General features: G+C 31.3%; 1 long non-coding RNA gene across 1 annotated transcript; it reads right to left on the bottom strand.

The window, feature by feature from the left end:
* Window positions 1-210: 210 nt before the first annotated feature.
* On the bottom strand, window positions 211-2,349 carry LOC145325098 (uncharacterized). The gene is made up of 5 exons (XR_013881399.1): window positions 2,283-2,349; window positions 1,943-2,064; window positions 1,505-1,560; window positions 1,052-1,128; window positions 211-611 (listed from the first exon to the last, which is right to left on the bottom strand). It is a non-coding gene; the product is annotated as an uncharacterized LOC145325098 (long non-coding RNA).
* Window positions 2,350-12,338: the final 9,989 nt, after the last annotated feature.

Below are 12,338 nucleotides of genomic sequence, written 5' to 3'. Positions count from 1 at the left end.
TAATATCTTATTTTAAATATTAAAGTAGCAGGATGTATGTTTGTATAATGTGTCTGTCTATCTGTACCGAAGGATTTAATCACAAAACCAACATGGTTCTCCTTTACAAAATATGCCTCATATGTCTATGGGGGGTTTCATTAGTATTTTGTGAGAGTTACCACAACCCTTCATTGAGAAATCGCCCATAAAAAATGATATTACCCAGAATTTTTTTTTTAGCTTTATCTTTTTTTAATTATAATTAAAAATAGGGGAATGAAAGACTCATCCCCGAATAAAGTGCCCTTACTTACTTATAGTGTGGGTGGTGGTTATATTTCTTGGTGTGTTCTACCCCACCAAAAAATAGCTTAAAACCTATCTATGACCAAAGGATAAATACATTAAAAACTTTATTCAATTTGTGTAGTCATAATCTTCAGATAGACAGTCAAAAAAAAAACCACCCTTATACTTTGATTTTGACAGAGTTTAAATATGGATCAAGTCAAGTCTTTTTCTGTTATAGACTTTTACAAAAGATAAGATATTCTTTTCCTGTAATGCTCTTAGTGTTGCTAAATACATTTGTTAATCCATCCCCATCAAACTTACTGTCTTTGTCTACCCTAAAATTATAAAAAAAAAATTGTTGTATCAGTTGTAAAAAATATAATATTTTCTAGGATTAGAACAGTTTATTACTAAGGATTTTTTTTCAATCAGACATACATATATATAAGATATGCGTAAAAACTATTTGAATTGTAAAGATCTATAGTGATAATATTTGTTCATCCCTATACTCCTTTGATTTTGATGGGGAGATGGTATTTTAACTCTCCTTGGCTGTTTTAGGCAGAGTCTTGGAGCCTTATGTAAGCTTCAGTGAAATCGCACATTAACTTATAAATCCAGATGGATGTCTAAACCTAAATAGATCCATCTTTTCTAAAAAAAAGTTGTTACTTAAGTGGGTTTTTATCTCACTTCCCCCATAGCGTTACAGACTGACCTACAGACGGACAATTATATATTATAGAGCAGCTTCGCTACTAATAAAACTTACTTTCCCCATAGGTCGACCACCTTTTCTCCCCTAACGTAAACACATAACTGAGAATGTTCTTCGCATCCTAGCTCATACTAAAAATATTTCCAGTATGTATAAGTAGAATATACGTTGATATCATGACAGGAGAAAAATTGTCGTCAGTTTAGGTTGCTAAAATGGACATAACTTTTTTGGTCAGTTCGATCCACCAGTAGGAAGGGAAGAAATGTTGTAAATGGGGTGGAGGGGGGGGGGCATTATCTTCGCCAGCTGTAAGTATCACTTTATTATAGTACATGAAACACTGGTTCAGAATCCAAGTAATGATATTTTATTATGTAAAGTTTGAAATCCATAAGACAATCAAATATAAAATATAACGTTAAGGGGGATTAGAGCGGATGAACTTTCAGGCCGACACTAATTATAGAAAAGCTTCGCCTTTTTAAACAATTTTTCTATACTTACTTTTGATATAAAAAGATCTCTAACAGATTCATAACCGGGTGAAACCTCGCCCTCAACTAAAATAAAAATCAATAATCATTTATATTTATAATTCTCATAGGAGGGTGGAGAATCCCCCCCCCCCCCAAAAAAAAAGTTATAAACCTTTACTGGATGGACTTTTGAGACGATAGATTGTCAAGGAGATCTTTAAGCACAGAGACAGATAGACATAATGTTACTTTTAAAAAAAATGTACATTCCCAATAATGATTCCCAAAATTTCCCCTTCAGTAGATTAGAATCAGTGGTTGAAACGTTTAGACACTCAACTTAATGAGCCAACCAAAAAAAGTTCCCAAAATTGCAAAGACAACTAATACGATATTTAAAATTTGGGGACTAGTGTAATAAACAGCCCAAGGCCCCCTCCCTCCCTGAAAACAATAACAATTTTACCTATGTATTTAGCAGTATCAGCTGAATGCTTCATTATTACTTTATAATGATACACTGTGTCACTACTAATCTAACTTTGAATAATATTATTCTTTCTTATCAGTAGATTAGCACAGGGATCTAAAGGGAATTAGACATTGGCCGATAAATTAATGTATTTTCTCAATGATGATACACAAAATTCCTCTTTCTTTAGAATACAATTAGTGGTTGAAACGTTTGGACACTCAAATTAATGAACCAACCAAAATTCAATAAAAGTCCCCAAGCTTGTATAGCTAACGAATAAGAAAACTTTGGGGACTAGTGTAATAAACAGCCCAATGTCCCATCCCTCCCTGAGATTAGGAAATATAGAGAAACTGTACTATACTGAACATTTTGTTTGCGCAACACTGTATAAAGCTGAAAAAAATATAAGTAGATTATGTAGATTGAAACAAAACAGCATTTTTTGTCGCCCCCCCCCCCTCCTTTTTTTCATAATCATGAGGGGAGGGAAGAGTTTTTTTTTGTTGATTACTTTGGTCAGATAAGGTTAGGTTACATTGGGTACTGAGCATCCACACAGGGTTAGGTCACCACAGATATATGTAGGCCCCGCAGGGTTTTATTTTCATCACTGATAATTTTAAGATTGATTTAAACACAAAACTATTCTGGGTAGAATACAATAAACTTCCCTGAAGTTTTAGGTGTATTTTAGTTTCTTAAAATCTTTAGCTATCTTAGTTTGAACCAATCACTTTCTGCGACAGCAAGATATTTTATGCAAGATTTAAGCAAAAACTATTCTTAATAGTATAGAATGACTGAAAGACAATTGTTTACTGGTATCATGTTTCCATTATAGCACTCGATATATTATTTCTTGGATGGTGCACCAGATTTTTATGTTCTTTGATAAAGTAAACCTTGCATCTGGCTAAAATGATAATATGCTACATCCACCCCTTTACCCTATCTTCTCCCACCTACTTATCAATAAATGAGCTCCTTATAAGCCAGTTTAATTGAAGACAAATTTTTCCCTGTCGATAAATCCACGTATATCTTATATCCATTCTCTTAGCATATAAAACAGACAAGGACAAAATATGCCATGAAAAGCAAAAAATAACTTTTTTTTCTATAGAAATAAAGCAAAATATTTGATGTAAATTGATCATAAATTATTTGTTAATTAAACTATACTAAACAATTATGAAACTAATCAACTTTGTAATAAAACCTAAAATAATCAAATACACGTTTGATAAAATACTAATACATAAACTAATTATGAATCATTTTTAACATTTAAATTAAATTAGTCATATAATGATAAATATTCTTAGAATTATAATATATTAATTAATATATTTTTGAAATTTTATTGAATAAAATTTTAATTCATCATCATAGCAATAGAAATATTTGCTTTAATTTAACTAATATGTAAATTTAAATCTAATTCTAACAAATGTAATTTCACAAAAAAAGGCAAAACATTAAAAAACTGAAGCCAAAAAAGGCCCTGGGTTACAAGCAGACTGTTTCTGGTTTGTTTACATTTTAACTACCTCTTATAAACACACACACACTCACATACCCACACACACAATTACACAGACACACACACCCACAACGACTCACACACAAAAACACACATACATGCACTGACTCAACAAATTAGAGTAAGAGAGAGAGAAAGCTAAGAGAATGAGAGAAAAATACGGGCTTGGTCGTATTGGAAATGGATGTAGAATATATGGATATATTGACAGGGGAAAATGTGTCGTCTATTCAGATTGCTAATATGGACCTCATTTATTGGTCAGTTTGTTCATCCAGCAGGAGTTGAGGGAATTAGGTAAAGGTGTATAATTGTTTTAGTCCGCTGCGAGTATCACTTTGTTAGACTGCATGAAAATCTAGTGCAACATTCAATTAATAATATATCGATAGCCTGGTCGTAGTATTAGGATGTTTTCTAACAAGGACAAATATATCCATGAGTTGCACAACATTTGTTGAAAGTTAAAATATTTGGAAAGAAAAAATTTAAATGATGTGGTAAAAAAATCATCCTTATAATAACGTAACAGGATGTCTGTCGGTATATCTGTTTGTACCAAAGAATATCGCAAACGGCTAAATTGATATCGTTCTTTTTTTCAGGGTAGATTTTCTTAGGGCTCTTGAAGGTTTTTAAGTATTTTGGGGGAGAGTACCACCACCCTCCCAAGATAAATCGCCTCACTACAAAAGTACCCGCTCAAATTTTTTTACTTTTTCATTTAAATCTAAATTAAAGAATTGGGTTTTGGAATTCAACTCACCCTCCTCAAGTAGTTAGAGTTTTATTCTTGAAGCTTTGGTTCTTAATAACCTCTGAATCGACTGGGTTATCTTCACATAGGTCCAGCATTGGTTTATGTTTTTTTTTCTTTTATAATTAAGTGAATTAAAATATGTTCTTCAATATATTCACACGCACAGAAATAGCATTAGAAATATTGACTAAGTTATGACGTCAAAATATGATTTATTTTTTATATAAATATTTAAAGTTGAAAAAAGATTTTCTTTCCTTATACATTATTTTTAAAACCAATTACCATTCCAGAAATGTAAAATAAATTATAAAATCACGCAACCTTTTCGAATTACAATAAAGATACAATTCTTTTTCTACTATATACAAGAAACTTTTTGGGTAAAGTTTTTAGGACGCGGCCGTTTTAGATATCTTTCTAATGGCAACTGTCCCCATACCATCTAGGGGAGGGGGGAGTAAATATATATTTGGTTCAGTGGTAACAAGATCTTAACTGACAAACCCCCCAAAAAACTTACAATTTCATACAATAGTAATATACTTAAAACTAATTGCTGCTTCCTTAGCCTTTACTTGAAAAATGAAAAAAGCCTAAAACAACTCAATTGGTTCAGTAGTCATCAAAATCTTTATTAATAAATATAATAGGATGTCCTTGACATATTATTCCAAAATCAATCATTTTATGAAACAGAAATAAATAAGAAATATAAAAAAAGAAAAAGATTACACGAACAATTTTGTCCATAAGTAGTTGAGCATTAGAGTAAAACACTAGAGGTAGAAAGGTTTAAATAACTGTATCTCCCCACAGGGGCGTCCAAGCTTTTTATTTTGGGGGGGGGGTAAAAATTTTTTAGGGGGGGGTAATTCGTGTTTGGGGGGGTGGTAAAATGGCGCGCCAAGTGCGCCGCAAATTTTTTGTACCCTCCCAAAATTTTTACCCCGGGGGTAAAATTTGCTTGGGGGGGGGGGGTAATTACCCCCCCTGAAATCTGTTGGCAGGGGTAAATTTAGTTTACCCCCCCCTAAAATTTACCCCCGGGGTAAAATTTTTTGGGGGGGTAATTTAAATTTTATTAAATATATAGTATTAAAAATGCGCGCGAAGCGCGCAAATTTTTTTTTATTAGAGATTTTTTATTTTGGGGGGGGTATATACCCCCCCAAAATTGTCTTTGGGGGGTAAATACCCCCTCCTAAATGGTTGGGGGTGCCTACGGCACCCCCAGGGTAGGGGTAAATTTTGAATGGGGGGGGGTAAAATGAAAAAAATTTTGGGGGTGCCTACGGCACCCCCAAAATCGTTTGGGGGGGGTAATCGCCCCATTACCCCCCTCTTGGACGCCTATGTCTCCCCATCGCAAACGTCTTGTGCAACCTTTCTATTAGGTCATTGAAAATCAACCAATGGTATAGCTTATACTACACAGCCAAGTAGCAGAAAATAATTTAGAAGCAGACGAAAGAGGTCTTTGAAAAAATTAAGGGAGGTATTTGTCTGTATATACATTATACTATAGATCTGTTAGTTAAGCAATTACAATCTAACAATTAAAAAAAAGACAAATTACATGTGTCAATATATCATTTTTTGTATAAACATGCAAATCATCAACAACATACTCTATATTAATCTGTAATAAAATCTATATGTCTTTTATTTTCTGAATAATTTTCCCTGTCCTTTCATAAATATAGTTTGATTTATAGGGTAGATCTGTTATAAGGAGGTTGTTTAAGAGATATGGTTATCAACTTTACACGTAACTTAGAAGCTACTTTGTTTGTAAAGTAACACCATTTCACAAGTATATTGAGTTTACAATACTGAATAATTATATCTACAAATTAGGTTGGGTACATTACCATTGTATGTATTTTGAGGACGGCATACATATAGAACGGCCATAAGCTTAGAATATAATTCATTTAAAAAAATGGATTTATAACATTCATCATGATTTTTCAGTTTTAGGTCTGCCCACTACAATACAAACATCCTTTAGTTATATTAGCTGCTGCGCCTTAAAAGGACTTCTAAATTTTATAAGTTATCTAAAATATAAAGGAGAACGATGTCTGTCCGTCCGTATGTAGATTAAGATCTAGGAAACCGCTGAACCGACGAGTTTGGGAGTCTCATGGAAAATATAGATACTGGTCCTGTGGTGGTTTCAAGCTATTTTCTTTGAGATGGTACATAAGCAAATATGGGAGACCCCCTATACAACTCTGTCCAAAACACCCCTTTCAAACAATGCCCCCCCCCCCCTTAAAAATAACCAAAAAACGATGGAGAATTTAGAGAAAATTATTTTATAATAAATGCATTTCAAATAAAACCAGTAGCCGGCGACCCTGTCCAGAATCCAGGCAAAGAATACCTGAAACCATTGAGCCGGCTAATAAGATTTAGATTAGGATGTACAGATACAATCAGGGGTTGTAAAGTCTAGAATTATAAATGGAATTTAAATTTAAAATTGCAAAAAAAATCTCCGGAAATGTTTTTTAAAAATCTTCCAAATAATTAAAATTATTTTGTAGGGAATATATTTGCCCTGAAAAAGTTTAAACTCGCTAAGAAAGTTTATTTGATTTGGTATGAGGAGAGATATTCAGCCTATCATTTCAAAATTAATTCATTTGTTGAATTTCAGAGGGTTAGAGACTTAGTTTCATAAAAATATATACTATTCAAAAAGTGGCTTTTCACTAAGCCTTTAGCATCCATCAATTTTTTCGGATCAATATCTCATTGGGAGAAAAATAGACCTTCAGTTGTCAAAGATTAAATTTCCCTATAATTCTGGAATGTTAGATTCTGCCGTTAAAGAGATCTTATTAGATATTATTACATGTTACTTTATTATGCTTATAATTGGCAGGGAGGGAGTGGACATTGGACTGTTATTTGCAATGGTACTCAAAGTTTTATAACTACCTTTATATTATTTGTTGGCTTATAAACTTTTGGTACTTTAATTGATTGTTTTAAAACTATTATTTTCCAAACATTTTGACTAATCAACAGAAGGTGTAATTGCGTTTATTCATTAAATCGTCCATTGTCTTATCCCTTTAGATCCCTGAGCAAATCCATACGCTCATATCATTAGGTAGATTTTCAGTTTGAATGTATGTATTTCGCACATATACTTGTCAATTTAAGATCTAATTTGGGGATAAAACAATTGAAATATGGTTTGATTAGCATATCATCTGCTTTCAATAATTTGATTGAATTCATTTTAAACATATAAGGGATGAAAGTTAAAGTTATGAAAATACTTTTCTATTTAAAGATGACTATACAAAATAATTTTGTTCGATAAATTTATATATTTTAAGACATATTTACTAGATGCTTTGTCCCCAGCCTCTAGGGGAGGCAAGAAAATAGCCAAAATTCACCCAGAGATATTTATAAAGCTTTCCTGAAAAGTGCAACCCATCTGGACCAACGTTTTAGCTTTTTTACAATTTATTAGAGTTAATTAGTTTATCTACGATTTTGTCAGTCTGGCTGAAGCTTTGTTACTTCTCTAACCCAAAACAATACTTTTCGAAAAAAAATTAATAAATTTGTGAGTATTTTCACGAAACCTTTATTGAAATAATGTAACATTTTGTAAAAAAGAGTCTAAACACATCGTTTATAGAATCTACAAAAGGGTTAATTTTGTACATAATCATTGGGGATGTACATCCATTTATTGGCTATTGTCTTATCCCTTGAGATCTCTGAATCTGTATCCCAAATTGTTGTAAAATTTGCCTATGAGTTTTTGTAAAATAATTCCCACAATTTCTTAAAAAGCAAACATTCAATGAACAAAATTTCTCTGTCTCAATTAGGGATTAAGGAATAAGTCAATGGTTTGAAAGTTTTAACAATTACTTGTTTTTTAGGGGGGTTTAGACAGCTATTGAGACAGCAAGCATAATCCTTGTCTTTGAGCGGTTTAAAGCTATTTTAAGAAAAATTTAGGTTTACTATCTTTTTAATTTAATTTATATTGCCATTTTACCAAAAAACAATGTTATATAATAATCTAAATACTATTACTTGGATTTGGATGTTGATGCTTGCAACTGGCTAAAATAACGATGCCCTCCATCCACCCCTTTTACCCCATCCTTTCCTCTCCTACTGGATAAACGAACTGACCAATAAATGGTATCCATATTAGCAATCTAAAATAACGACCTATATCCTTTGACCATTGATATACTCTCAAAGCTTATTTACTTATCTGTAAATCTCTTAATTTTAATTGACTTAAAGTAAAACAAAGCCATCATTCATTTTTTGAATTTTCATTATTTTTACAATATTTTTTAAAGATTGATAAAAAAATACCTATAGTTTTAATAAATGTAACATAATTGAATTGTATAATATCTCTTTTTTTAAAATAAGCATCTTTTTAGACATTTTTTGCTGAACAGCATATAGTAGTAATTGTTTGTACAATTTTGTTAGGATTATTGTCTATATATGTAACTAACACTAAAGAAATTGAGAAGCTTGAAATAGGCCCCGAGCGGATTTAAAGCAATTTTTTTACTCTAAATTAAATAATTTTAATATTTTGCTCAAACTAATAAAACTAACATTAACTAAGGAATTATTTGCAGCAATTCCTTCAATTGCATGACCTTTGACTAGTAGTTTTAACTGTGTGTTGATAGAATTAAAGTTTTTTTTATCCTTGGTAATTATGTCACGCATCTAACAGAGCATCAATGGTTCAAGTTTAATATCTATAACTAAGTAAAGATTAGAACCCATTACCTACACAAATTTGATTGTAATTTCCCAACTCAACAAACCAACTATTTGAATAGTTTTACAAAAGACTAATATTTGTACATAAAATGTGTAAAAAGTTAACATTTACTGTTGTTCTCTATACTGTAAGTGCTTGAAGGGTATTTGAACTACGCGACTTCAACGTTTAGTCAAGTGCAAACCTTCGTTGAGAAAGTACACGAGTACGCTTTTTGTGCGTCATAGTAATAATACCAAACATACGCAAATTTGTATATTTTATGGAAAAAAAGTTTTCTTTGTATCTTTTGATTTAAAGTGATATTAATTAGGGAGGGAGGGACATTAGGCTGTTCATTACACTTGTCCCCAATTCTTTTATAACAACGTTTTCTTAATGGTTGGCTTAACAACTGTGGACTTTTAATCAATTTTGATTGGTTGGTTTATGTGTTCAGACATATCCAAATGTCTGAACCACTAATTGTGATAACAGAGGGTGTTGATTTTGTGTATCATATGTGGGAATTTACATTAATTTATTGGTAATTGTCTTATCCCTTTAGATCTCTAAATATCAAAATTCCAATGGAATTTCACTTAAAAGATGCATAATTGCTCCTAGCCTTAGGCAGACAGGTGAAGCCTAACCCCGGCACTTTGAGAGCTATCCTACCCTAACTATTATGCACTACACCTTAACCATCTTAACCCAGCCTAACCTATTAAAAGGCTGTTTTGAATTGAGTGCAATCTTACATTGATTAACTTCTCTTTATAAAAGATTTTAAACACTAACTGCTGAAGATTTTTAAGGTTAGGTTAAAGGCCAATTTTTTTTACAGGTTTTATAAATGTTTTAAAAGGGAATGCGTTAAACTTACTAAAGAAGGTGTATCAACTTTTTTTTTATAGCTAGCCGGTTCTTTTAGTAAGTAGTAGTTGTAAAATTTTTCATAGAATTCAGATATGCAATCGGTTTTTTTGTAGACCTCTTATTTTTTAAGTAATTTAAGTTTTTTTAAAAAAAATTTAAGTCGGTTTTAAGGTACTAAAACGCAACAAAATAAAAGAAGAAAATGGCCAGTAAGAACAAAAAATAGTAAGATCTTTAATTTGACACCTTACTTTTAAAATTCTGTTGAGTAATTATTGAAAAAATCTATTTTTTTAACCTCGGTTTAATAAAAACTTTAGACCTAAATATTTTCTCAAACAGACATAAAAAACATGGGTTCATATATACCTTTAGAATCAGAAAAATATTACGAATCCATTGTAAGCAAAATTGAAAAAAAGTAAAAAAATAAAAAAATAAACAAATGGCCAATTATATTTTTTGTTCAGGCAACACTATCGTCTTCCCTTTTTTACCCCCTCTTTACCCCCTTCCCATTTTTATACTCAATTCAAGAATTAAGACGTTGCCTGTACAATATAATATGATATTTTCATATAATTCCTTTTATTGTAGTTTATATACTATATTGTAAACTTTTTTTTTCAATTTTGCTTACAATGGATTCGTTATAATTTTCTGATTCTAAAGGTATATATGAACCCATATTTTTTTACCTGTGAAATAATAAAAGTAAGTTCAAAGTTTTTATTCTCGTGGGTTTAAAAAAATCGATTTTTTCAATAATTACCTGACAGAATTGAAAAAGTAAGGTGTCAAATTAAAGATCTTACTATTTTTGTTCATAATGACCATTTTCTTTCTTTTTTTGTTGCATTTTAGTACCTTAAAATCGACTTAATTTTTTTTTAAACTTAAATTACTTAAAAAATAAGAGGTCTACAAAAAAAACGATTCCATATCTGAATTCTATGAAAAATTTTACATCTACTACTTACTAAAAGAACCGGCTAGCTATAAAAAAAATAGTTGATACACCTTCTTTTAAAAAATCGGCAATTTTTCATTTAAATATTTTTCTTTTGAGGTAGACTTGTTCAAAAGATATCATATACTTTAAAAAAAAAACTTAATAAAATTTGCATAGCAAAATTTATCTAAAAACCTAAAATTAAAGCTTTTAAGTCTTGTGGTGTAATTTAAATGAAAGATGGGTGTAATTTCTATGACCAACTAAAGTCACTAATGTTTTGTTTATTATATATAGCGTACAAACCTAAAGAGAATTTATGCTTACCATTTTGTTATATGTACAATTATGCATTGATCTAAAGGAATAAGACAATGGCCGATAAATTGATATACATCCCCAATGATGATACACAAAATTATAACGTATGTAGATTAAAATTAGTGGTTGAAACGATTGGACAATCAACTCAATTTACCTACCAATCAAATTTCAACAAAAGTCCCCAAAGTTGTTAAGCCAGCAAATAAGAAAACGTCAATACAAAAACTTTGGAGACTAATGTAATAAACAGCTCATTGTCCCCTCTCTCTCTCTCTCTCTGACAGTTATGTCTATTTTTAGCTTAGCAATCAAACTGTACAAAACTGAAGCGCCAATGTTGGTCCCCCCGTTGTAATTTTGGTATTTCCTGCGTTTGTTTATTTTTGCAGGAAGGTAATAAACAACCACTACACACCATTCTCGGCAGGGGATAGGTATTTATAGAAAAATGGGTTTGATGTTGATAGTGACCCCGTTTTGAATTCACGTTTTTAATTTAAAAAATGGTTCTTTAGAGGGGTTTTCCTTATTCCTAATATTAGGGAGCATGATAAACCCTCCATAATAAAGTAAAACTTTGTATTTTATATGGAATGAGTAAGTATGTTTTAAGATCTTTAAAATCTACTAAAACTATTTGAGAATATTTATGCCTGTCCATAAAAATCTTAGACCACTCCTTTTTTCAAATTCTTAAACTCTAAAAGACACTAATAAATCTTTTAAGAGAAAATTATCCATTCATGGTTTTAATTAAAGGAAGGAATTTTATACAAGTCAACATTTTTTGTTTAAAACCAGATGTTTCAAAAATACCTAAACAAGGATGACAACATCCAAATAAGAGAAGCCGGGTATAGTCCCTTTCATGACAACGCCTCTTTAGGGGCGTTTCGTCGTATTTTTACAGTAGATTTTCTCCCATTTCTAGTACCTGCGGCGGACTCTAACCCTTCGGGGCTAATAACCTAACCCTGAGTTGCCACAGTATCTAATATCTTTCCTAACTTTTACAATTTTAGATAGATAGGAAATAACATGTCTATCCGTTATGGACGTGCGGACGGACCTATAGCAATGCCCTGGAATATACTAAATAACTGTAATCAAAACTTTATTTTGAATTTGTTATTTTTTTTCAGAAAT

This window comes from Acartia tonsa, chromosome 7 (genome assembly GCF_053477335.1).
Source record: "Acartia tonsa isolate MP-2025a chromosome 7, ASM5347733v1, whole genome shotgun sequence".
NCBI classification, from domain to species: Eukaryota; Metazoa; Arthropoda; class Copepoda; order Calanoida; family Acartiidae; genus Acartia; species Acartia tonsa.
The sequence above is the reverse complement of the archived record's forward strand: the minus strand, read 5'-3'. Positions and strand labels throughout refer to the sequence as shown.